Raw genomic sequence first — 27017 nt, 5'->3', positions numbered from 1 at the left:
ATAAATGAAGATGTAATAGAGGAGAGACACTTGACAGATGATTGGCATTTCTGAATGACAGCCATGATGCCCAAACTCATCTGTGATCAAATGCTCTGAAGCATACTTTTAAGGATAAACTTCAGAAGGGGAGTTTCAGTTATGAGGATACTTCCAGTTTCAGCTGTGTATGCAGAAAGCTTGGAATTTGTCATTTTGTCCTTACAAGACAAAACTGGACAAACTGACTTACTTTTTTTGGACCCATTGGAGAACTAAGTTTGTAGGATAAATTGCCATTCCAGAATCTGGAGAAGCAGACAACCTTAGAAAGTTACAGTTTATATCTGTTTATCTAGAGCAGAAGTGCTGGAACCGTAACATTTAAATAATAATTTTGAAAAAATCCTGGAGGCTGAGTATGGACTAACACAACAGTGAGAAACTCTGGTGGCTACAGGCTTTGGCCATCCCCCCCTACTTTTGTGGCCTTTGCTTCTGCAAATTCCACCAGGTTCTTCCAGTGAATGAAGATCAGAGGAAGATCCTCTCATGGCTCTGGCAGCAGAGGGGAAGATTAACTATTATCAATTACACCCAGAGGCTTTTCCATAGCAAAGGCCCATTCTTCAAGACAAAGACTCTGCCATAGCCTCCACACAATGGGGGATAAGGGCTTTCCTCCACTCCAACCCAATCTACCCTGCTTTCTCACCTGAGGAGAGAGGCTCACAGTCAACAGGAGTCAGCGTAACACTGTAGCCGGAGAAGAGAGCGAGGGATGCAGGTTAACACAAAACAAAACAAAAAGCTTCTATCCCTGGGAATACACCTGTGAGGGTCACGGCCCCAAAAGACATGCCTAATGAAAGATTGAGATGCAATCATAAGGTTATAAAATAGCCCCTCACCTTCACACCTTAACACCACACTAACAGACCCCAATGTAATAGCTATGGATTAGAACTGAAAGCTGCCAGGCGCGTACACTGCCTCTGAGGGAGAGTTCTCAGGGAAGCCCAAGGTCTCTAACATGGAGGCAAAGCCAAGGACACTAATGTTGGAGCCTTGAGCAGCCACAACTACAGCAAATGTTAAACATCGCTCAACTTCTAGCCAGATGAGCATAGATTCTCACACTAAAGGCCCACCATGTCGATTTTCAATACACAATTACAAGATGCAACAAAGGGCAAAACAAACAAGTTTAAGGAGACAAAGTAAGCATCAGGAACAGACTCAGATGTGGTACCAATATTGGAATGATCAGGGAATTTAAAATAACTGATTAATGTGTAAGAGTAGACAGTATTCACGAAGGGGTGAAAGATGTAAGCCAAGAAATGGAAACTCAGTTACAGAAATGAAGAATGCCTTTGATGACCATATCATTAGACTTCACATAGCCAAGGAAGGAATTAGTGAGTTTGAAGATTTGTCACTAGGAATTTCCCAAACTGAAATATGACTACACTCATAATTGGAATACCAGAAGGAGAAGAGAGAGGAACAGATGAAATATTTGAATAAAAAATGGCTGAAATATTTCCAAAAATAATGAAAGACACCACACCATAGATACAGGAAACTCAGGCAACACTAAGCAGGATGAAAAAAAAAAAGTTTTAAAAAAATAAAAGGAATGCAAACCCTACATACCTAGTCATTTCATATTTAAACTGCTGAAAATTAAAACCAAAGAAACAATCTTGATAAAAGCCAAAGGTGGGGAGGGGAGACTATCTGTTCAGCACAGGAGAAGAAAAACCGTTTTCACTCTACCCATTCTGGGTCATTGTCTGAGGCCCTGATTAACAGACTGACAAGGGGCAACCTGGCTGGCTCAGTGGGTAGAGCATGCGACGCTTGATCTCAGGGTATTGAGTTCCAGCCCTGCACTGGGTGGAGAGGTTACTTAAAAATAAGATCTTAAAAACAAAATAGGCTGACAAAAGACAGATTAGCAAGAGAAGACAAAGATGTGCATTACTATGTACAAGGCTCACACACTCGGGAGTACTCAGTGATTAGTAACTCAAAGAGGTGGTTAGAACTGGGGTTTATATAGCATCTTACCAAAAACCCCAAATTTTCAGAGAAATGACAAGACAAAAAAAAAGGACTTTAAGTTTCTCAGATAATGTATTTTGAGAGGGTAAATTTATAGGGAAACTAATGATAGATAAGGACTAGTTAGTAGAGTCTGTTATGTAGATTCCTCTGCTGAAATCTCTGGGTTTTTAGTTGTCTTTGATGATTAACTTCTGTCTTTCCTGGTAGAGATGTGGTGGTGGGGGAGGGAGGGCACCTTTACAAATTTAAGTCCTGCTTTTAGGCAGATGGAAGAGAGCAGAGAGCTTTTCTTGTATCTGTTTCTTCTCAATTACCATCAGCTCAAAATAATCCTGTGACAAGTGGCGTGTTCTGGGATGGCATCTTCTGCTATCCTTCGAGAGAAAAAAGGAGAAAAACTATAGGGAACTTCTGGTCAGAAACCTTTCAAGCCGGAAGAGAATAGGGTGACATATTTAGAGTGTTGAAATAAAAGAAAAAAAAAAAACTGCTAACCTTGAGGTCTTTATCCAGAGAAATTATCCTTCAAAAATAAAGGAGGAATAAAGAATTTCTCCAATAAATATTTTGAGGGAATTTATCAACAGATTTGCCCTGTAAGAAATGTTCAAAGAAGTTCTTCAGAGAAAAGAATGATATAGATCACAAACTCAGATCCGTATAAAGAGGAACATTGGAGAAGAAATAAAGATAAAATGCAATGTTTTTCTTAACTGATCTAAAAGATACCTGTTCAGAGTAATAGCAACAATGTATCAGATGGTAAGAAGAATGAAGGTACTCTGTTTAAAGCACTTGAATTGTACCTGAAGCATTATAGTGTCATTTGAAGGTGGGCTTAAATTAGTTAAAAATATATATTGCAAACTCTAGTGTAACCACTGAAGTTTTTTTTTTAAAGAAGTATAATTGATGCACTAAGAGAGGAGATAAAATGGAATTATACAACATGCTCAGAGGAAGAGAGGGGAAAATTCGATTGTGCAAAAAGAGATTAGAGAAATGAAAAATTTTCAATAAGAACAAAAACAAGTTGAATGGAGAAGATGCAGAATTGGAGTGAAAAGAATGCCTTTCCTTTCTTCTATGTTCTTTTGAGAGTCTTTCACATTATATATTACTCTTTTGTTCTTTTCTTGCCTCGCAGGATGGGGTAAGACCCAATCACCCACAAAATAATTTGTGATTTTTTTTTTTATCAGAAATCTTATGAAGACAAAGTAGCCTTTCGATACCCTTGCTGGCTCGGGGGTGGGGAGATATGTAACAGAAGCAGAAAAATTGAAAGGAGAAAAACAAAAGAAGGGAAACTGGAAGAAGGCAGAACCTATAAAAATAATGCGAAAAAGAACAAAAGCCAGGTCCACTTAAAACGTAGGTGTGGTTAGAAAGTGGAAGTACACTCGAGCTAGTTATTTAATCTTTGCAACGGCAAACTTCAAACATGACTGTTTTCCATTCATTTGCCTGCCTGGTAGACTGAATAGAATCATAGTCTATCTCTCGTTCCGTTGAAACCGCTGAACTGGTTGTTCATGTGGACTCAAGCACGATTTAAGTTGCTTGAGTGCTTGTGCAAGTCCCAGAGGGTGGGGGTTTGAAGGAGAGAATAGCAGAGGGCAAGGCTGAGGAAAGGGAATCCCACAGCGTTGCTGGAGCTGTGGGCCAGAATAAACAATGTGCTGTGACCTATTTAGCAAATGAAAACGCAAACCAGAGAAAGCAGCCAAGGTCAGGGACACACATCCCCTCCTGCTGAGATGATTTGGGATGTTCAGAACAAGAAAATGAATAGCTCACATGAGGGAGTTTCCTTGAACTCCCCTGGGCAATAAATCACTGACTATAGTGAAGTTTCTGCTTTTCTAAAACTTCGTTAAATAAATGGCAGCGGCAAGCTGGGGTTTAGTTTATATGTGGTTTCTTTTTTTAGACTAAAGGCAAATCTGATGAAGAAGAATTCTTCCCCGGGTGGGCCTGTTTATGTTCAAGCCTAGACTGCCTTCCTCTCTGCCTGTCTCCCAAGGTCACCAGAAGGCTCTGAAACCAGATTCAACTTCAGGCGCTTCCTGGTAAAATCCTTGGACTTGATGCTTATTTCACAGTGCATATTTTCTAGGTGATTTTGTATCCTGAAGTTATTTAGTTGTATTTAGGACTTCATGCTTACCAAGAAGAAGAGGAAAGAAGTCAAACTCTATACAGCCCACCACCATGGACAGCCCTTAGAATAAAGTAAAGAAAGATGGTTTTGATGGATATCTATCTATCTATCTATCTATCTATCTATCTAGTCTACCTATCTGTCTGTCTATCTATCTAGTCTACCTATCTAGTCTATCATCTTTGTGTATTTTGATCCTAATTCTTATAACATAAGCATAGAAAACTAATCATTGGAAAATGGATTTTGAAAGTGTCCTTATTATAAGTGATATATTTTGTTAAAATTTTCAAACTTTCTAACATTATTTTATAGCAGTGATGTCCAACAGAAATAAAAACATATGGCCATATATATATGTTAAGTTTTCTTTAAAAAAGTATTAGATTAAGTAATGTAATTTATATAACTCAAAAAATGCAAAATATTATCATTTCAGCAGGCAAATCTGCACAATGTTATTGAGTGTTTTCAATTTTTTTAACAAGCCTTCAAAATCTGGTGTGTATTTTACACTTCAAGCACATTTCATTCAGAATTGCCATATTTCCAGGGACTACTGCCTACTGTATTGGGGAGTGTGGTTCGACAAGAAAAATATCAAACTTCATATGTAGAGTATCATATAAATATGTTTATATCATACACACATTCATATACACACCCAGAGAATGATAAGTGAGGATGACAAAAATAACGTAGACATGTGTTTCCTAAGCTGTTTTATGAGACCCTGGTAACATGATGTCAGATGAGATGTTATTGGATAAAGAGCACATTTAAAAACATATTCTTGCAAAATCAGAAATTTGGAAACTCCAGGATACACAAAATTAAATCCCTCTGCCCTTTTTAACTATAGGACTTCTCATAGCTTTAATATGCTAATGTGCTTTATAAATCTCTAATGAGGAATAGGGTGTACTACTACTTCATGAACTTTAAACAAGAGCCCCCCCACCTGCTTTCTTTTCATGGAACATCTTGCAGGACATGGAACAGTTTTAGAAACTCTGATGTAGAAAAGTTAGTAAATAAAAGATGTATAAAAATATACAGTGATTTGATGTTGAAATGCTACAGTTCATTGGAAATACTGTGAGTGTGTGTGTATATGTGTGTGTGTGTGTGTGTGTGTGTCCCAGATTATACAGTGTATTTGCTTAATAATTCCTCTTCCATATATTTGCACACTGCTATTTTAGCTTCACAATAGTTCCGGGATGCAATGCAAAATAAGTAGAGATTGCTGCTTCTGTTTTACATAGGATCGAAGAAGAGTCCCTACATGCCAAGTGCCTTTTGTCACACTGTTAATTATTTGCCAAATCAGGATCAGGAATTTTGGATTTAGAAATTATGTATCTTAGCTTTAGAAGTTTTCTCTTAAACTGTATTATTTTTCCTCTAGATTCTCATTGTAATGTTTATATTGACATAAATGGAATCCAATGGCTTAATAGTAGAATGGGGCATTGCTGTTACTGTTGCCCAGATGATGCCTTAATTAGATAATAAAATGCCTTTAGCTTCTGAGAAAACCACAAGCTGCTTGCCATTAATTTTATGTAGGACTTCTTGTATCATTAATAATTGTTCCTCTTCCCCTCTTTTTTTTCCCTACAAATAATCTTGATCTGTGAACCTGGTTTTTCTCAAAGAGGGTAAGCAGAAATAAAATGCAGAGCCTTAAAGAAGCTCAGATATGGAGCTGAAAATATATACTGGAACTAAGAAAGCTGGCATAAATAGAAAGATAGTTTATTATCATATATTCAAGCAGAATGATTTCACAAAATGACGTGTTGGAGAGTTGGATTGTCCTCAGGTCAGTATGATGAAGACAGCAGTCGTGTTTGCCCAAGGAAATCATTTGAGCCAAGTCAGGAAGTGGTCCTACCACAGATACGTAGAAACGAAATCTGAAATGATCATTTTAAATGTAAGTGTGCATTAATTTGCATTTAGCAACAGCTGCCCCTGAACCGTGCCAGGGATGAGCTGGAAATCTGAACACAAAATGAACAAACCTTTTAGAAGCTCTAAAATTAAGAAAGACTTGTATTCAAGCCTGCATGAGGACAGCTGCCTGGAAAACATGCCCTTCACAGGGAAGTAAGGGCTCTGGAGAATGATCCGTTTTTACAGGGTTATATACTTTTTTACATCTTGTAAAAGCTCAAAAGATTATAGATTAGCATGTAGGCAAGAATCACGAGTTTTACCATGAAGGAATGCATGGAGTAGAAGCACTGATCGATATCTTAAGGACAAGATGGTTTTCCTTTAGGCTACTCATTCACAAAGCAGATGTACAATGCATGCGTGGTGGGCCATCAATCAGTCTTTTGCTCTGAGCAGAGTTTTTGTACGCTCAAGCTTAGAAAGAATTCTAAAATGGCTTCCCTCATATATCAGGCCTTTGGAGAGTTTTTCTCTCATCGGAAAGAACATTTAAAGACCAACTGGACAATTCCTTCAGAAAAACATTATGTTTGCTGAGTCCCTTCCAACTTTTCATTTGCCTTTTTTCACTTATCTAAACTTAAATGAGACTAGTCTTATTTGGCTGGGTTTTGAGATTCAGATACCAATTTTATTTTTTAAGACATAAATGTTCTTGATTCTAAAGAAAATATGTTAATTGCTTAAGAATTGAAAAATACTGGGGCCCCTGGGTGGCTCAGTTGGTTAAGCATCCAACTTCGGCTCAGGTCATGATCTCACGGTCTTTGGGTTCGAGCCCCGCGTTGGGCTCTGTGCTGACAACTAGCTCAGAGCCTGGAGCCTGCTTCATATTCTAATTCTCCCTCTCTCTCTGACCCTCCCCTGCTCACGCTGTCTCTCTCTCTCTCAGAAATAAATAAAACATTAAAAAAAAGAATTGAAAAATACAAAGAAGAAAATAAAAATTATCCAAGTCACACCTTCCTTAGACAATGAGTATTATTTAATATAAAATACCACAGTCTTTATAAAGGCATACACACATGCAGAGAGACACATTGGAAGATAACAGTTTTGCATCTTGCTTATTTCAGTGAATGTCAGTGATTTTTAGTGACATTAATATTTTTGAAAAATATGTAGCTGTATAGTTTTTCAACATAATTGAACAATTAACTCTATTTAACCACTTTATGATTGTTACGTAATTTCAAAATTTTCACTTTTATAAAAAATACTGCATCGGACATCCTTTTAATTGTCCCTATTGATTCATACATATACTTTTAGTAGATGCCAGGAGATAGGAATGCCTGCGTTTGCCAATATTAAAAGTGAACTTTCACTCATTTGCTACCTGTGATGGTTAGTTGTATGTGTTAACTTGACTAGTTTAAAGGAGACCCAGAGAGCTGGTAAAATATTATTTCTAGGTGTGTCTGTGAGGATGTTTCTGGAAGAGATTAGCATTTGAATTAGTAGACAAATAAAAAAGATGCCCCTCACCAAAGTGAGTGGATATGAGGCAATAGATGAAGGGCACACATAGAACAAGTCAGAGGGAAAGCAAATTCTCTCTCTTCTCGAGCTGGGATGTCCATTTTCTTCTGCCTCCAGACACTGGAGCTCCTGGTTCTCAGGCCTTCAGATCCAAGACTGGATTATACTACTTTCTTTCCTGCTTCTCCAGGTTAGAGAGGGCATATTGTTGCATACTTAGCCTCCATTGGGCTATGTGGCCCAATGCCCATCTACCTCCTCCTACATCTCTCTCTCTCTCTCTCCTGTTCTGTTTCTCTGGAGAACCCTGACTACTACAACATCCTGATTAGCACAAGAGCCGCAACTCCCCCCGTGGAAGCCTCCGCTTTACACCCCTTCTGCTTACATCCCATCCTTTCCTACCTCCTACCTTTTCTTTTCAGTTGCTTTTCTCTTTTGAGCTGTCAGACATTCTCTCTCAAATATGCCCTTCCCAGTCGTTTCCGAGAGATGCTGAAATCTTTCCACCAAAAATAAATACAAAGCAAAAGCTCAAAGTTCTCACAACAACGACTAGTCCACCTCTAGCTACTGACTAGCCGACTCTCTCCTGAATTCCACTGAAAGAGCTGTATTTCGGTAAAGCCACTGTCTAGTTTTATTTATCTTCATCATGTTTGCTAAGTAGTGTCTCTTTTTGCAGGGCCCCTTTCTTCCCTTGTCACCCAGAAAATGCACCTCTGGTATTTTTCCAACCGCTCTGGCTATAATCTCTTTGTCCCACATGCATAACTGTATTCTTCTAACTGGCATTAAATGTTGGAATTCCTGAGGGCTCAGTCCGAGGCTCTCCTCTTAGTTAATAGTCTCTTGTGTGAAACCTCGCTCCAACCTACATCTTCAATTACTACCTGTATGTAGATGACTCACATTTCTCTCCCTTAGACCAGAGTTCTGTTCTGAATACATATCTACTTGATATCAACTTTTCAATGATTCAAAGGAAAATCACTCTTAACCAGTCTACAATGAACTTAGTGTCCCCCTAATGTGGACTGAAGTATTGGTATTTGGAGCCAATGACCAGGAAAATTCTTGAGATGTTTTTGGTGCAAAAATGTGGTTTTATTAAAGCAGAGGGACAGGACCCATAGGGAGAAAGTGCTGCTGCATTTTAAGCGTGAAGGATGACTGATTATATGAGATTTTTCTGTCCTACGGAGGGTGATGTTAGCATCCCAGGAAATTGAGTCTATAGTTTTCTGGAGGTTTGGCTATTGATAAGATTGCTTTTTTCTCTTTTAAATCCTTAAGACAGTTGCAGACTGTCCCGCATGATTATGATCTCCATCACTTAACCGCTTATTTTTCCTTTCCCTCTGTTCTTGGGCAGCCAGGAGTGTCTGAGGAATGTCACCCATATCCCAGCTGGGTGGCTGGTTGTGGGGTGTTAGCTTGTGCTTTGCCCTCAACTCACCTTTTGCTCCCTCATCACCCCCTCACATACACACACCCAAAATGCATCTATTATATCTTCTATTGCATATCAGAAATATTTACATCTCAGTGAATGACACTACTGTGCATCCGTATGTCCAAAAATTTAGGATGGCATCATCTTTTTTTATCATTCATCTAGAACCTCTATTATTGATGCTGTATCCTAAGTATCTCTCAAATATGTCTACTTCTGTGTTTCACATCCTGATTTGAATTCCTGTCACATCATGTCTGTGATATTATACATTCATTATTGCGTTTTTCTAATTTGTTCCCTGTACTATTCCCAAGAGCAATCTTAAGAAACAAACATATGACCATGACACCACCCTACTTAGAAGTCTTCAATGACTTCCCATTTCTTTTAGGATTAAACTGAAGCTCTTAACAACCCCTAACAATATTATTGACTCCGTTTTTCTTGTCTTCTACTACATTTCTCTCAGTCTGTCTGATCTAGTTGCTCTGGATCAGGGTCTTGTATTCCCAGCTTCCAATCCTGTTAATTTGCTGATACTTTCACCAGGCATTTCATCTAGTTTATAGCCATTTGTCCTTCAGACAGTAAAAATTCAAGTATCACTTCTTCAAGCATGTTTTTTTTTTTTTTAAGTTTTATTCATTTCTGTGATCAGGGGACTGTCAGAGAGAGAGGGAGACACAGAATCTGAAATGGGCTCCAGGCTCTGGGCTAGCTGTCAGCGCAGAGCCCTACGGGGAGCTCGAAGAACTCTGAGATCGTGAACAGTGAGATCATGACCTAAGCCGAAATTGGACGCTTAACTGACTGAGCCACCCAGGCACCTCTGCAAGCATTTTAAACTAAGCCAAATCCCTATTTTATTATTTCAAAGTAGCAGTATGTCTCTTTCATAGGGCTTATCACAGGCGTAGTTATTACATTTAATAGAGTGACTATTTGTATCTACTTCTAAACAAACTACACATGGACAGAGTCCTATCTGATATGTTTCCTTCATTTAGCTAAACCCAGCAAAACTAGCACAGAGCCTACCTAGATAGATATGATACTTGGAAAGTGCATGAATATAAAGAGTCCTAAAAGCAGGGCTATTCAACCAAAGGATATGAATGTGTTAGGGTTCATGATATGTGTTATCAACCCGGTTTCCAGAAACTTTGTAGAAATTTACCAATTCAGTTTTTTAAGGGTATTAGTCAGATCATTTTATGCAATAAAACAAACTGTGTAAAGTGTTCAGAGTGTAGAAAGCCAGCCCAGCAGGTAAGCCAGGTGTGATAGTCTTTGTAACTTATCCAGACAAATCTCTGGACATTTAAATCAAGCAAACAATGCATAAATAACAGACTTAAAGTTGAAAGGGACCTCGTAGTTTGCTCAGGTTACTGGTAACCCTTGCCAGACACTGTGGAATGTTTTGATTCTGGTTTTCAAAACAGTATATCTAAAAGTTAGTTTTTAATCTGATTATTCCCTGTGGCATAGTGACATAATTTAAATCAAGAATCACAAATATCTTTCATCTCACACAAAAATTCCTAATAATTGCTAATGATGCCTAAAGAGCTGTGTTTGGGGAATTCTGGGGCTCTTTGGGAAGTCTGTTCTCTGGACAGGAAAAATAAAAATCAATGTGCAAATGTCAGGATTTGCCATTCTTTTGTTTAAGTCCTTTGAGGTGAATGATCCTCATTTTTCCTTTTTTATATATATTCAGTGGGGTCTCAGAGATTGTTGAGGGATGAGTTTGGCCATGCTTAGGATTTTTAGTTTCCTAAAAATCATATAGACAAGAATATACGTATGAATTTTGTTGGAAATTTGACTGGCATCTATAAATGTGTTCTTACAGGCTCTAAGACATGTTGAATGATTTGTTTTAAAATCAATAATATGATTTGCATTACCCCCTCTCTGCTTTTCTCACACAAATATATAGTCCCTGTAAAAAAATAATACATATAGGTAAGGGGAGATAATTTCCTTTGTACAATGCAGCTATCTACTTTTCACGCTGTGGTGTATAATTCAAGACTTATAACGGCGAAAGGTCAAACATTTTTATTTGCTTCATTTTTGTAATAAAAGATGTCTAGCACATCAGATTATTATAAAAAAAGATTTGACTGAATTCTAGGTAAATCAAATTTTCTGTTACTGTGTTGGATATAGACAAAGCAGTTTTTAGACACATAATGGAGGAACAATTAACAAATGTATTATTTAAATTTCTGGATCTGATTAAAAACATCTTAGGCTTTGATTGGGAGTAGCTGCATATGCAAGTGCTAATTTCCTGGTAAGAAATGTAAGGTTTGTCTACACACATTATCTGTGTGACTATCTGTCAATGCTGGTGAACACTACGTTTTATTTTATAAATGATTACACAGAGCCTGTGATCAAAGCTATATCTGCTGGTTAAGATTACCATTGATTACAAAAATATATGGATAATTCTTCCACCTAAATTTCTGTAGTAAAGATTAGTGCATCCATCACATTTGACTGTGACATTTTTTTTAGTGAAAGAGAGAGCACCAACAAGGGAAAGGGGCAGAAGAGAGAGAGAGAGAGAGAATATCAGTCTTAAGCAGGCTCCATGCCTGATGTGGGGCTCAAACCCACAACCCCTGGGATCATGTCCTGAACCAAAATCAAAAGTCAGTTCAGCAACTGAACTTAACCACTGAGCGTCACCCCCCCCCCCGCCTCAAGCACCCCTAGCTGTGACCCAGGCACCCCTAGCTGTTTTTAAATGAAGACAGCTAAATATGATGAGGTGGGAGTTTGGGGGTCACCACTGTTCATTGTCATTCATTTTTGCAAATACACTAGTGTTTCCAGTGCTCAGATACCAGTAGCATAGGCCAGAGATTCAGGAACAAGTTTGGGGTCTTAAGTCTCTAGGTACTTCAAAGTTCCCAGGCTTCCCTAGAGAAAACTTGATGAACTGGGCATTATTGGCAATTTAACTTGAAAGCTCATCTGAGTGTTCTCTCAGCCATCAGGTATAAGCACATCTTTTTTTTTTTTTGCGGGGGGGGAGGCTTCTCTTTCCCTCTTAAGGAATTTCTGTGTCTCCCCTGCTCAACCTCCTGGATGCCAGCACCCGCCTTCCATTGATTTCCAAGCACACAGTGGTAGGTCCCTCTGTAGGAAAATGACAGTTAACCTTTCCTAATGAGAGGATTGTTGACCAATACTTGCACGTTGACTGACCTCACAATTTATTGCTTCAAATTGTTCTTATTCTGACTCTCAAGGTACCTAAGAGTAGTTTCTGTGCTAGTATACACAAACTTAGCATCCTAACATAACTCTGCAGTTATAAACATTATTTTCCAATATTACTTCATGTTCTATATCAATTATGCATGTCTGAAATCACTGCTGGAAACTCTCCTTATTGTGATGTGAAAGGTTTATCTAAATGTTTTATATTGCTTTTCTACTTCTGATACTCTTTGAACTGATCATTCTGTTACTCTGTTTTACTGTAGTTATGCTATTGGCTCCTTTATTTTTTTTAATGTTTGTTTTTTTTTGAGAGAGAGAGACAGAGTACAAGTAGGGGAGGGGCAGAGAGAGGGAGACACTTCAGATTCTGAGCTGTCAGCACAGAGCCTGACATGGGGCTTGAACTCACAAACTGCAAAATTGTGACCTGAGCCAAATGTCGGATGCTCAACTGACTGAGCCACCCAGGTGCCCCTACCCTGTTTTAGATACATATGGTGTATCTCCCCAAGAGCCTCACTTGATGCAGTTAAACTGTCGGTAATTTATTGCTTGATTCTTTTGATTTTCCTAAATCACAAGGCCCTGCTCAAATTCTCTGTTAAATAAATTGAAGAACAGTGGTCACAGCCTTTCAAAATACATGATTATTAATAGTACATTTTTCTAAAACAACCTTTTTCTGATAGCTCTGAAAAACATTTTAAGATTGAAACACACTCAGTACACCTGGGTTAAGGGTCTGACTCTTGATTTTGGTGCAGGTCATGTCTCACAGTTTGTGGGATCAAACCCCGCATCAGGCTTCACGCTGACTGTGCAGAGTCTGCTTGGGATTCTCCCTCCTTCTCCCACAGCCTCTCCCCCACTGGCATTCTCTCTCTCTCTCTCTCTCCCCTCTCTGTCTCTCTTTGTCTCTCTCTCTCAAAAATAACTAAATAAACTTTTAAAAGAAGATTGAAACATACTCATTGACACTGTGGTTGGCTGGTTGGACTGCAGCAAGGTGATGTGCTTATCACACCTCTCTTGTCCATTTTGATAATCATGATTGAAGCAGTCTTGTTACCACCTGCCTTGGGCACAGAGAGCTGAATGATCAAAGTGTATTCCAATTACTTCTGTGTGTGCAGGCGCATGTGTGGTGGCTGTATATTGGAGAGATGTTAGTGGCCATCTAAGCAGAAGATATTGCTGAAAGAACGAGAGATTGCATTGTTTCATGTACCGTCAGGTAAGGCTGACTGTAAGAACAGTTAACAACAAAATTTGAGGGTCCAAGCATATAGATGAGCTTTGGAAATCAAGACTACTTTTATGTGCCAATCTTAATTTTGTTTTTCAGTTGGCATGGAGAATTGACTCTCATGTTTCTCCATGAATTCCTTTCTTTCTCTCTTTTCTTCCTCCTTTCCTTCCTCCCTTTCTTTCTTTCTCTTCCTTCTTTCCTTCCTTCCTTTTCTTTCTTGTAAATGTAACAGTGGTATTGGTTTGTTGTTGTATGCACACAATAGTTGTGTTAGGAATGGCATTTTGTAAAAGCATCCACTCTCTAGAACTACATAATGGCCACTCCCTTATCTGTGGCTGAATTTTGTTTCTTTCACCTCAAATTACCATCAGTAATCAAAAAGGAGATCAATTTACATCTCAAAATAAATGACTCACTGTGTGCAGGAGCTTACATTATGCTCCATATCTCTTAAATATGTTAACTAGAGTAGTTTGGCAATATGTGGGTATCCAGTATTATCTTCCCCTCCCTCATCACCACCAACTCATCCTTTATTTCACCTAAAAAGGACACGTTTGGGCTAATGTGCAGAGGGGAAAGAAAGATTTGAGAAACTCCTTCTCAATCTTCTGATTAATTCTCATACTGCAGGAACTCAGTGATGCTTGAAATATAGCTGCAGTAGAGGCATGGTGGAGAGTGGGGGTGTCCTTTCCTCCTAATAAATATAAGTGGGGTTACTCTGAGAATCAGATTTTCACAGAGCTCAAAGGACTTTAAACTATTGGGCTGAGACCTCACTTTGTGCATTGGTAGCAGGCAAGTTTCATGCCAGTGTCTCCTACGTAAATACCAATTGAGCTTTGCTGAAATTGGCCACCAGTATATTTCATTCCATTATACATATAATAGGAACAATGAAAAATCTTTCTCCCTCTTAGGCTTTTCTATTGCTGATCTAAAATACCTGGGAAAAAGCCTATCTAAATCTAACCATCTAATCTAAGAAAAGATTGGTCTCTTTTACTAGTTTAATAAGGGCAGTTTCGCTGTTCACTGATGCTGAACCACTATAATGATGTTAAAGGAGGGATGTGATATCAACAGGAAAATTGCACATATACATACACTTGCACACACACTTATATGAATGTATATAAATCTTAGCTACCATCTTCTGATATTCCCCATCTCTTTTTAAAAGACCCCTCTGTGAAATCAGATGGATAAATAGATAGATAGATAGATAGATGATAGATAGATAGATAGATATATCATGGCTGCTATATCTTTATATAAATACCATGTGTCAGTAACGTGTGTATATGTGTTGTGCGTGTGTTTGCATGTATGTATGCGTACTCATTAATTCATGACTTTTGTGAATGAAACAATGACTTTCCCACCCTCAGCTATATTATTTTTTTTTTAATGTTTAGTTTTGAGAGAGAGAGCAAGCAGGGAGGGGCAGAGAGAGAGGGGAATAGAGGATCCAAAGCCGGCTCTGCGATGATAGCAGAGAGCCCAATGTAGAGATGGAACTCCTGAACCATGAGATCATGACCTGAGCTGAAATCAAATGCTTGGCCAACTGAGCCACCCAGATGCCCGTCAGCTCTGGTATTTTTAAGTACCAATGTGCTTCACGGTGAGAGAAAGACCATAAAGCTGAAAGACAGAGAAAGAGTTGCTTTTGTCATATTTGCAAACGTACGAATCGGTGTGTTTACCTTTTTGGTATATATCTTCTTTATGAAAATGTGTGCAAAGAGTTCACCTTTTGGCACATGCCTCAAATTATTTCTTTTTTATCAAGAATATGATTTGCATATTCTCCTCAGGGAAGCCCCTCAAAATGCAGGAGTAAATCCATGATATCATTTAATGTTGATGCCAGTGAAACACAGAATTGATGAGTCCTTATAGAAACCAGAAGGAATGACTCCTTTTGATACTTTAGAGATTATTTGATGAGGAATTATTAAAACCAAATAGTTAGTTAAATTCCCCAGAGTGAACTTCAGCTCCCTTTGACTTGTGAACCTCTCCTCGAGCTCAGAAAATTCCTCTAATGTGGATAATTACACCGATGGCTGGCCTGAGAAAATAGGCCACTGAAATGGGCTTTGTGTGGTTCTGTTAATTGCTGCTGTAGACAAGCAGCCTGGCCCTTTATTCATGCCTCGCAAACCTTTCATCAAATGAGTAGATTATTTCTAATGCATATTAGATAGGATGAACTCATCTTCCAAGAAGGGCATTAATATCTGGTGTCTTTTTTTTTTTTTCCCTTTCACTTCACAGAAAGAACTCACTTTAAATGCAACTTCAGCTTCGGATTGGTTTTGCTAGAGATGTGCCTTAACATTCTTAGCGTTCTGCTAACAACCAAATAGCAAAACAATTTATTGGTGTATAGATTCTGATTTGATGCTGATGTGGTTATATAATGTCAGGTAAAAACAATTGCTAATATGGCGGCATATTTTGCCAAGGTCATTCTGTGTAAGTATTGGACATGTAGCTTCTGCTTTAAGATCTAGAGAAACACTAATGGTTAAAACAGCAGACTCTCAAGTCAGAGGTCAAGGTTGAAATCATAGAAGGAAAAAAATAAAATAGTATATTAAAGCTTGGGCACACATATTATACCACTTCCTGCTCCAGGGAGGACCGAACAGGCATGACAATGAAATGATCTTTCTCACTGAGAGGAAATATGACTCTCTTTGGAAGATAGTGTATGACTAACAAAACGTGACTGATGGCAATAAGAATAGTAGAGGTTAGAAGGTCTGCAGGTCCTAATGCTCTCATGATTTTCTAAATTGAAGCCACGGGTTATTTTTGTGATCTGGGCTTCTCATGATAAGACAGAGTTATACATTTCTTTGTTTGTTCACCTGTGTGCATTTGACCCAGGGGTACACAAAGCAGCTGTCAGGAGCAGCTGGAATTAGATTTCTATGTTCACTCTACATTACAGTAGGCAGCTATTGAAGGTACACCAAGCAAGGAGAAAATATGACCGAGCTCCATCCATGATAATTTATTAGAAATGTTAAATCTTTGTAACATCTACGGTCTCATTTACTTCTTTAAATTTTTACACCACAAACTTTTCAGACATACAGTATAATTCACATTTTTCTTCAAACTGGTATTTGGGGGAGAGGGTATAGAAGGACCCTTGCACAAGGAGGGTCAAGGAGAAGAGAATGGGAAGAGAAAAGTAACCAAGAAGAAACTTGGTGGCAAATTTTGGAGCTCTGATGCCAACAGAGTTGGTTTTGAAGTCTTTTCAAGGCTGCAATTCTTGGGGTGCCTGGGTGACTCAGTCACCTGAGCATTGGATTCTTGATTTTGGCTCAGGTCATGATCCCAGGGTCATGGGATAGAGCTCCGCAGTGGACTCCACACTGAGCATAGAGCCTGCTTGGGATTCTTTCCCTCCCTCTCTCTCTGCCCTTCCCCTGCTCATCGTCTCTAAATAAAACAAACAAACAAACAAACAAATCCCTCTGCAATTCTTGTTCAATAAGAAGAGATGGAGAAAAATATAGGCTAAGTTACATTATGTGTACACATTTATATTAACATTAAGTGTGTGTGTGTGTGTGTGTGTTGTTTATAACCATAGTGGTAAAGCACCAGTAATATAGGTAAACTTAGAGTTTATGTGAGTTTATGTGCCACAGATGGATGAAAACATTTCTCATTTATAACATCAGAGTTACAAAGAACATCAGAGTTCACATACATTTAAGCGTAAATATTTGAATATAGGAATATTTCATTTATACAGTTTGCAACACAATTACTATATAATGCACTTATCAAAATGATTATTAGAAGAGTAAACTTTTGTGCATTTGTTCTTTAAAAAGTGGGGAAATATAATTTTTGTATGTTTGTTTTATTTTAGAAATTTACCAGAAATAAAAAGACCTAGTTGATTTCCTGAAAAGAAATGACTGATTTCATTCTTCACAGCCAATCTACAATGAAGATTTTAGGGCAGAGGCTGAAAAGGCCTCATAACTGCAGATGGTTTAGTGATGAGGAACTTAAAAATGAGAGTTGTAAGAGACACAGAGAAAGATTGAATTAGATGATGCCATTCAATGGACCCCCCCCCTCCCAATTTTCAGAGACCTATGAATCTCAGTTTGGGTGACATTATTTCCTTAGGAGATAAGTGACAGTAAAATTTGTGAGCTGGCTGTTATACTCAAATTTGCCAAAGACTATTGCTCTGCCTTCTGTCTGGGTCAACTGTAGTCAAGAACATTTTGTCTTCAGCTTCATGAGACCTTGAGAATTAACCTGGAAAAACTGAACCAAGATGATAACACGTTTTTAAGTTACAGAATCTAAAAAGGCAAGATAGATTGTTCTAAAACTAAGTTTAAGACTCAGTGGAACAGAATAGACAGCCCAGGAATAGACTCAAATACAAATGGGGTTTATGAGAATCAGTAAAATGGTAAGTCCTTGAAATCAGTAGTGTAAATTGAGTTGTTCATGAAGTGTTGTTGGAACTAGACAGACACTCTTCAGAAGAATGGAAAGCTGGATCAATGACGCACTTACAAGAAACGTTCTAGCTAGGTAAAAAAATGTGAAGGTAAAAAATTAAAGCAGAATATACTAGAAAAAACATGGGAGATTATTAAAAGGTGGGGGGGCTTTATCACATTACATAATACAAAAAAAAATCAAAAAGCCTTTAAAGAATTGCAAATTAGGGGCCCCTGGGTGGCTCAGCTAGTTAAGCGTCTGGTTTGGTTTTGTCTCAGGTTATGATCTCATGGTTCATGAGTTCAAGCCCTGCATCAGGCTCTGTGCTGATAGTATGGGGCCTGCTTGGGAGTTTCTACCTCTCCTTCTTTCTCTGCCTCTCCCCTGCTCACACACTCTCTCTCTCTATCTCTCTCTCTCTCTCAAAATAAAGAAATAAACTTAAAAAAAGAATTGCAATTTAAATAAGAGAAATGCACATAATGTGCCCGACATCTGTTAGGAACTCTATTTTAGTAGATAAACAGGTCTAGAGTCTAGATTCAATTGGCCTGACAAGTGAAGAGGCCACAGGTGTAGAATATGTTACCTTTAAATACCACTTAAAAATGAAAGTTGGGTTGCTGCAGGCTACAATGTCCATGTGTGTGTTGGTGCATTTATTTGTGGATAATGTATAGAGTTTGTGTATTTATGTGTACACATAGTGTATATACAATATATGTATTGTACATAATATATAAATATATATAGTAAATATATATGTTTATATTTCAGTCACTCTTCATCCACCTTCAGCTTCTAAGGTGGTCAAGTATACTCGCTAATTCAGTGTATATTTATTAGAAAGTTTCTATATTCCAGTCAGTGTTTTAGGTTCTAGAATACACAGGACTAAACAAACCCCCAGCTGTCATGCTCCTTTTATTCTGATAATAATAAACCACTTTTATTGAGAGGTGCTGTAACTTCATAACATAGGTTGGCCTCCCTTCCTTTAATGTCCCTCCTTAGTATTGTTGGCCCTAACAAAAGACAGTTTTATATATACACTTGAATTGTTCCTTATTTTTATTCCACCCTAGCACAGCTCTGATTCCTGCCCACTGCCCACCATGGTACTGCCATCATGTCTTGTCTATAAGAAAGTGCCAGGACTTTCTTCTGATGCTTTCAGAGAGAACTCTTGGATTCCTCCAAAAGAGCCAAGACAAGAATATAAATACAGGAAATTTATTTAGGAGCTGATCTCAGAAAGCATAGTAGGAAAGTGCTGAAGTGAAACAGGCAAAGGGAGGCAAGTCACGAACAGGTGATTTAATGGGCTGCAGCTGCATTATTATACATGTAATGCATTGCATGAGTATATATTACAGCTAGATACTGTGATGAGTGGGCAAAAGGGTTGCACTGCCCCTGAAGACCCTCTGAAACTGGGTGAAATCCACCTTAGAGTTATCCAACTGAGGGCAAGATGCATGGAGAAAGATAATGACCTCTAAGAGAGAGATGCAGGAAATCATCTGCATCTTCTGCAGGAAGCCATCCATGTCAACAGAAGACTTTTGGGTTGGGCTGTGGGAAGTGGGCAGGTCATCCACAGAGCAGAGCCATGGCAGAGCATCACTGGCTGTGACCATGCTGAAGAGCAATGACATCCTCTTTGCAATCCTGTGTGTCCTCCATTATCTCTTGAATACCAAAGCAATGTAGTTTGGTTCTTGTGCCCCAGAGAATCTTAGATGAGAACAAGGCTCTCTCCTTAGGACCAGAGAAGAAAGGAGCCAGGGTGGCTCAGTCAGTTGAGCACCTGACTTGGTTTTGGTTCAGGTCATGATCCCAGGGTCGTGGGACCAAGCCCCATGTTGGGCCCCATGCTGAGCATGAAGCCTGTTTAGAATTTTTTTTCTCTCTCTCTGCCCTTCTTCCCCCACTCACATGCTATTCCTCCCTCAAATGAAAAAAAAATAAATTTAATTAAATTTAAATTTTAAAAAGGAAACAGAAAAGAGTGCGCTGGGACTGGACATGGGAACTGGCACCATGCTCCCCAACTCCCATTGCAGTTTCTTTCCATCCCTCTAATGTGACAAACAAATATTTGTCAGCCAAAAGATAAAAAAGGAAATCTTAGTTATTATACTTGTTCTTCCACTTCTGTTTCACAAATATATCTACAATATATATTTACAAACAGCATGTTTGCACACAAGTTTAGGATAGAAATTAGACCCTGGTGTAATGTGAGTGTGTGTGTGTGTGTGTGTGTGTGTGTGTGTGTGAGCATGTGAAAGACAAAAACTATAGAAGGTGAATAAAACCCTATTCTGTCTTACCATTAAAAACTGAGAAAGAACACCAAACTGTAATCCATAACAGATGCCACTTCTCTAAAAGTTAATCCACTGTAAATGATTCTTTCTGAGAGAATTTTTTATACTGAGTAAAGTTTAAAAATGAGAACCTTAGCCGTTGGCTTCTGCCTCATGGTTTGACTTAAGGCCCCTACTTAATTTATGAAATTTTTGAATTCCTGCTTTCTGAAAGATGCAGCATGAATAGCTTTCTGGAATTTTAGTATAATTTTTCTGGACACTTACATGTACTCTAGCTCTCAGCTCAGTGTGAAAAATCATCTCAGAAAAAGAGAGCTGTTGGCCAGAAGACCAAGCTTGCCAATTGCTCACCAGCCATCCAAGAGTGCGGAAGATCTAGAGTGCTCAAGACTTCCTTGCAGGCAGGTCCCAGGCTTGCAAAAGGGCAAAAGAAAGCCATTGTGCTAATGGTTAGCAAGATGCCTCCTGGGACAGGAGGACTGAGCAGTTTGTAGGTCAGTGGGATTCCAGTCTGTACATTTGGTCTCTGGGCCCTCCCTGGCATTCCTATGGTCTCAAAGAGGGGATGCATTTCTTGTTCTCTGAGGAAAGCAATCCCAGGGGGAAAAGCTGAACATTCTCCACAGAAAAAAAAGGAATCTGCAGCCGTTCAATATTATTGGAAAACTTCATCTGTCTGTCTCTCTTTGGAAAGCAATTAACCCAACAGACACTCAGAATTTCCATCTGAGGTAGAGCGTGTTGTTAAAAATGACATCTCTGTGACCCTGAATTCAGAACGTGTTTCAGAGGCAGAGATGCCAACTGATTGTCATTCCCAGGGAGAGGAATTTGTAGTAAAAGAGTGACTGAGTGGGTTTCAAAATTAGACCAATCTGAAGGCTTTGGAGGTGAATCAGGAGAGTGTTAAGTTTTATTTTGGAGAATGGAAACCATTATTCAAACCAAAAAGAAAATAATTCCATTCACTGACAGTGACAATATACAGTCAGAGTGTATAATATGGTAAGATATAAAGTCAGAGTTTATATGTCAGGTAATGGATTCATTTAAAGACTGTGAATTCTTACAATTCAAGTTAATTTCCCTGATGGTCAGCTTCACATCTTTTTGGTATACAATTATAAATTGTATTGTGGCCTTTATCACTCATTCTAATTGTTTATGTGATTGTCCATCTCAATTGCTACAGATACTTGCATGTTCCCTACCTGTCTCATCTTATCTCCAACCATTTTTCCTCTGTCTCACCACCCTGCAAATGAGTTGCTTTAAATAAATTCCTTGAATGAACCAGTTTTCCCACTTTGGCTCATGATGTTTTCTCTAACTAGAATAAACTTCCCTCTGCTCAAAGAGGTTTTCCTACTTTATCTCAGCTCAAATATCACCTTCTCAGAGGCTTCTCTAATCAATCAATAGCTTATCCCCCCATCTGATGTTTCAGAACACCTATTTGTTATGCTTCCCAACATTGCATTATATGCACTTACTCATACATTTTTGTATGTATTTGTTTATAGCCAGTCTCCTCAGGTATGTTGCTTGTTCCTGGAGAGCAGGATCCACGCTTAACTCATCTTGCACTATAAAGTCCCATTCAGTGTCTGGTGTATGCTCAACTGTTGTAAAAAAAAAATATTAAATCAGTAGCCAACCTTATTTAAACTTCCATATAATATAACTTGCGTTCTCAGAGTCCTGTTGCATTCAGCTCTAAACTGTGGTCACAGTATCCACAGTCCCTTATGTGTAGCTATTACTTCATAAATTAGCATTGGCTCCAAACCCTTGATATATTTATCGTCAGCCCAGATTCCACTAATAGAAGAAATAAGAAAACAGGTGCCAGGAATAAACCTGGCTATTTGAAACTGCCTGGATCATGATTCAAGAACACAAGACAGAAGGAAGAGATACAAAGGAAAAGTTTGGGTCTAGATGGTAGTGGTCCAGAGAACTGGTCCTTGGCTGGCCTTGGAATCCTCTTCTTTTGCTTTGTGTCCCTGTCTGTGCTTCCCATTTTCTTCTTGAATCATTCTCATGAGTTCTATTTCTAGCTGTTCTTCCCTGCTCACCCACAGGCCTATTGAACTCTAGACTTGTTATTGATCCTCAACTTTTAAAGATGAATTATTTTAGGTTTTCTGGCCTCAATATCCAGATCTCCTTGATGAGCATTTGGTGTTTATATGTTTTTTAAAAACTCTCTTTTTTGATGTTATTTATGAATATTTTTCCTCTTGATCCTGACATAATTTGATTAGCTTTCAATTACTTATGCATCACATTAGGAACTTCTTATATGCAGTGTGCTTTAAGTGTGTCCAGATGAGGGTGAATGGAAATTCCTTCTCATTTTAAGCAGTTTATAATATTCTGTAATCAGTATTTTAATGAAAGAAAGGTGAATATAGATAGAATGATGGAATAATGTATAAAGAGACAGAAAAATAGCCTATACAAAGATAACCCAATAGGTAGATAGACAAACACATGTATAGTTATATAGACACAGAATTCAGAAAGAAAGAAAAAAAGGGGAAAAGAATGAAAGGAAGAAAGCAAAGAAAGAGAAAGGAAAGAAAGAAGAAAGAAAGAAAAAGAGAAAGTCCATGATATGTGAATGGTACCAACCAAGTGTTAAAGGGTTTTATTGGGAAGAGATAGATTTCTGACTTGGAAAATGAGAGAAGATCACATGGAAAAAATAGAATTTGTTCTCATTCTTTCAGGATGATTTGTTAATCCATTCTATGTGAGATTAAAGCATTCCAGCATGAGGAAGCTGTGAATTCAGTCCTAAGTGCAAAGGGCACCACATCCAAAATGTATAAATTTCTTCTTTATATGAGGCTGTCTTGAATGAAGGGGAATGATGAGAACTTCGGTTGGCTGAGGAAGCCAGCAGACTAAACTCTACTTAGTAGGTAACAGGTGTAAGAGGTGGAGAGGATCACACCGAATACTTTTAGGAAGAGTGTGCCACTAAATTGTGCTTTTGGCATAATAATCTGAAAGAGATGGCCCAAACTATGTTTTAAGAGAAGGCAGAAATTGTGAAGAAAGAACTGGTGGGTCTTGCAATGAGAACAGAAAAAAGACAAAGTCTTCAATTATGAAATATTAGAATGCTGATAAACGTATTGTCAGAATAGGCAAGTCAGAAGAGAAGAGGTCTTCAGTGTAGAGGACAAGTTTTATTCTAGTCTACTGAATTTGGGGTCAGTCATCTGGCTCAGAAGTAACATTTCATCAGCATCAGCAGGGAGTTTACACTTGTAGGTGCAAAGATGCAAAAACATGAGGTAGAGGGTAGAATCATAGGGACCAAAGACATTTTACAGAAGACCCAGCAAAGCAAATATTAACAAAAAGAATCAACAACAATTCTTAAAGATGTGCGAAGGTCAAGAGAGATGGAAACCAAGATTAGATGTTGGAGCTTGTTGATTCAAAGTGACTTACGTTGTTGAGGAAGCCATTTCAGTAGAATGATGGTGGTTAAAATTACAGAACAGGGAGGTAGTTGGAAGAGAGGGGATGATGAAAATCCGAGGCAGAAGGTGTTGAATACTCTCTCAAACATGTGTAATAGCGGTAAGATGAAAACAGGATGAACAAGGTTTAGTGAGAATATTAGGAGGATCTTTGTTGCAGTCCTGAGCCTATATGTATGTATGGCTAGGAAAATGATCTATACCTATATTCTTAAAATTTTTTTAATGTTTATTTATTTTTGAGAGAGAGAATGACACAGAGCATGAGTAGGCATGGGCAGAGACAGGGGAAACACAGAAGCCAAAATAGGCTCCAGGCTCTGAGCTGTTAGCAGGGTTTGATGCATGGCTCAAACCCATGCACTGTGAAATCACGACCTCAGCCAAAGTGATCCGACTCAACCGACTGAGCCACCCAGGTTCCCCTAGACCTATATTCTTTAAAAACACCTAGTACTATTCCAGGGATCAAGTCAATAAAAAGGTGGGTTAATTGACATTAATATTGGCCCAATTCTAATGGAGTATATATGACTTTGTTGATGGAATTAGGTTAAAGGCTCTTGGGACAATCTCAGAAAGATTTCCCTCAGAGAGATTTCTGAGCAAAGAGTATGGTTCACATAATAACTCTGCTATTATATAGCACACCTTTTTTTTTTAAAGGTCACTAGGTTTCAGGTTCTTTATCTATAAAACAGGGGAAATAGAATCCAACCTGTAGTACTGAAGTGAGGATTAGATGTATTAATGCATCTTTAAAGCATTTTGTAAATAGCAGACTATTGTAACAATGACTACTAATAAAATAGTGGTGAGAAAATATAAGACTGGACATGGAATTTTCTTTTTAGGAGTAATTTTTGAACTCCAGGTATTTCCCAGTTGCATTTACTCAGTATTTATAGACCACTCAAATCATGCTCGGTGCATTGTAGGACACAGGGGTCAACCTAGCTTCTACCTGGTGGATTTACAATCTGCCATCATGCTAGCCAAGTTTTGTAATTTTATGCTCAATTAACATCTGGTTAGAACTTGTTCAGTTAACAAAGTGCTTGCCTCTGAAGATAAATCATGGGACTCTTTCACTACAGCTTGGAATCTTTCTGATTTGGGATGCTTTCTGAACATAAAGACATTCTTTTCCATACTACTTTGCATCATCCAACTGGGTTCCTACTGTGAAGTGTCATTACAATGGCAGCTCCCACTGAGAGAAACACCAGTCCCACTAACTGAATGGGGTGATTGAAGCAAATAGTCAATTTTGATCACTGCTTTGAAAATGTGCCTTTTACAAATTCGGTGAGTGTATCTTCATGTAATTAATATTTGTTTAATCGCAATGAGTTTTCCAACAAAATCCGTCTTTAAGGATTGTTTGCTTGCGAGTGTCCAAAAAAACTTAGAAAAAAAAATCGTCATCATCTACTCAGAACATGTCTCCCCATAGCTAACGCACAGCTCACTTTAGTGAAAATTAGGGAAACAAGACAGGCAAATATTCTTCCGCATTCTGTAATTCAAAAACAATTGACTGCTTTAAATACCTTTTAATTTGGTTATGATGACATTCAGGAAATCACAGTCTACTGTGTTTTAAAACAATACACAGATGGAATTGGGGTAAGAACTTCTAATGGTTTGTTTCAATGACTGCGCATGTGGTCTCCTTGATCATGAAAAATATAGGGAGATTTGACAATCAGATGTAAAGCGATAGAACAAATTTTTAAGGTCCGATAAATTCTCTTTGATCATAATAATGTCCAGAATTATTTTTTTTTCAAAACTTGGACTGAGGGCGGAAATTGGTTAATGAAATGTGAAGTATATCAGACAATGTAGATCTGATTGGTAATTCTGTTAACCTTGCCTTCTAAAAGAAGCAATGCTGCTAATTTAAGGAGACATTCCCTTTTTTTGAACTATCCTTTTTTCTTTATTAGCACTGACCACATTTGTTCTTCCTGGTTCTTTTTGTTCATGGAAGTATCATGGGATTCATTACTGAGGCATGTTCTGCCTTCGGTATTAGCTGTTATGGCTGATCTTTCCTTTTTGTGAGAATATTATTCAGGGTAACCTATGACGAGAGTCTTTGCTTTTTCGATACTACTTTAGGGATTTCTTCCATGAAATGATCTCCTTATCATAATGGATGTTTTGTTCTTTTTGATGCCCTATAACCTCTGCATTTTTTTCTTTATCGTGTTTTTGATTATTCCTCAAAAACTAGAAAATTGTCAAGAAATGTACAATTGTATCACAGGTTTTAGATATATTCCCTCTTCCATTCTTTTTATATTGCTTTATAACTCAATGGAATTTTCAGTGCTAATGGATACAACCTTGTAAAAAGCATTAATAAAAATAATCATGAAACACCTGCACTTAGGACATCAAGCTTATGTTTTTCATATTTCCCTGTGTTCTGCTTTTGGGTAAGTTGTCTCAGGTTAGTCATAGAAGAGGCAAGTATTGCCAGTCAAATTGTGTTATTTGCTCCCAAACATGTATATTTTTCCATGTATCTATTGCCTGTCTCCATATGGAGTGCAATAAGATGAAACGAGAGAAGATGGTAAAAATAGGATGTGGTGTTATCATGACCAGATGGGAAGGGGCAGGGACCTGGTCTACTATGCAAGTACACTTGTCTTCACTTTGTCACTGTGTTCAGCACTTACATGTGGCAAAGCAAAGACAGGGTCATCTTGATTCACTGTTAATTAAATGTTTTGGCTGGAAACCATTTCTCCATATGGTAGAATACACCAGCTTGAAGTCAATGCTTCAGATTTGGCCACATAAAACAGCTGCCCACAAACATATGTAGTGACTCACTAGTAGTCTCAAAGAATTTCAATTTAATGCAAGAAGATCTTTGGCTTTTCTGAAGCACGTAGAGAACCTCAAGTACACACCTGCCCACACTATAACAGATGTTAAGACTCAGAGGAAAAATGGAAAAATGAAAGTGTATCCAGTATAGGTCATGGAATGTATTTGGTTCAAATTCAGAAATGGGTAAATGGTGTCAAGGCAATACATT

At 38.2% G+C, this 27017-nt stretch overlaps 1 long non-coding RNA gene across 2 annotated transcripts in view; it reads left to right on the top strand.

The window, feature by feature from the left end:
- The window catches only part of LOC144227623 (uncharacterized), a 30673-nt gene extending 26299 nt beyond the window's left edge, over positions 1-4374 (top strand). For both annotated transcript variants that reach the window (XR_013333966.1, XR_013333967.1), the window contains one exon: positions 3986-4374. This is a non-coding gene — a long non-coding RNA (uncharacterized LOC144227623). The remainder of the gene's footprint in view (positions 1-3985) is intronic.
- The last annotated feature ends 22643 nt before the right edge of the window (positions 4375-27017 follow it).

Source organism: Crocuta crocuta, unplaced genomic scaffold (genome assembly GCF_008692635.1).
Source record: "Crocuta crocuta isolate KB4526 unplaced genomic scaffold, BGI_CrCroc_1.0 scaffold41, whole genome shotgun sequence".
NCBI classification, from domain to species: domain Eukaryota; kingdom Metazoa; phylum Chordata; class Mammalia; order Carnivora; family Hyaenidae; genus Crocuta; species Crocuta crocuta.
The sequence above is the reverse complement of the archived record's forward strand: the minus strand, read 5'-3'. Positions and strand labels throughout refer to the sequence as shown.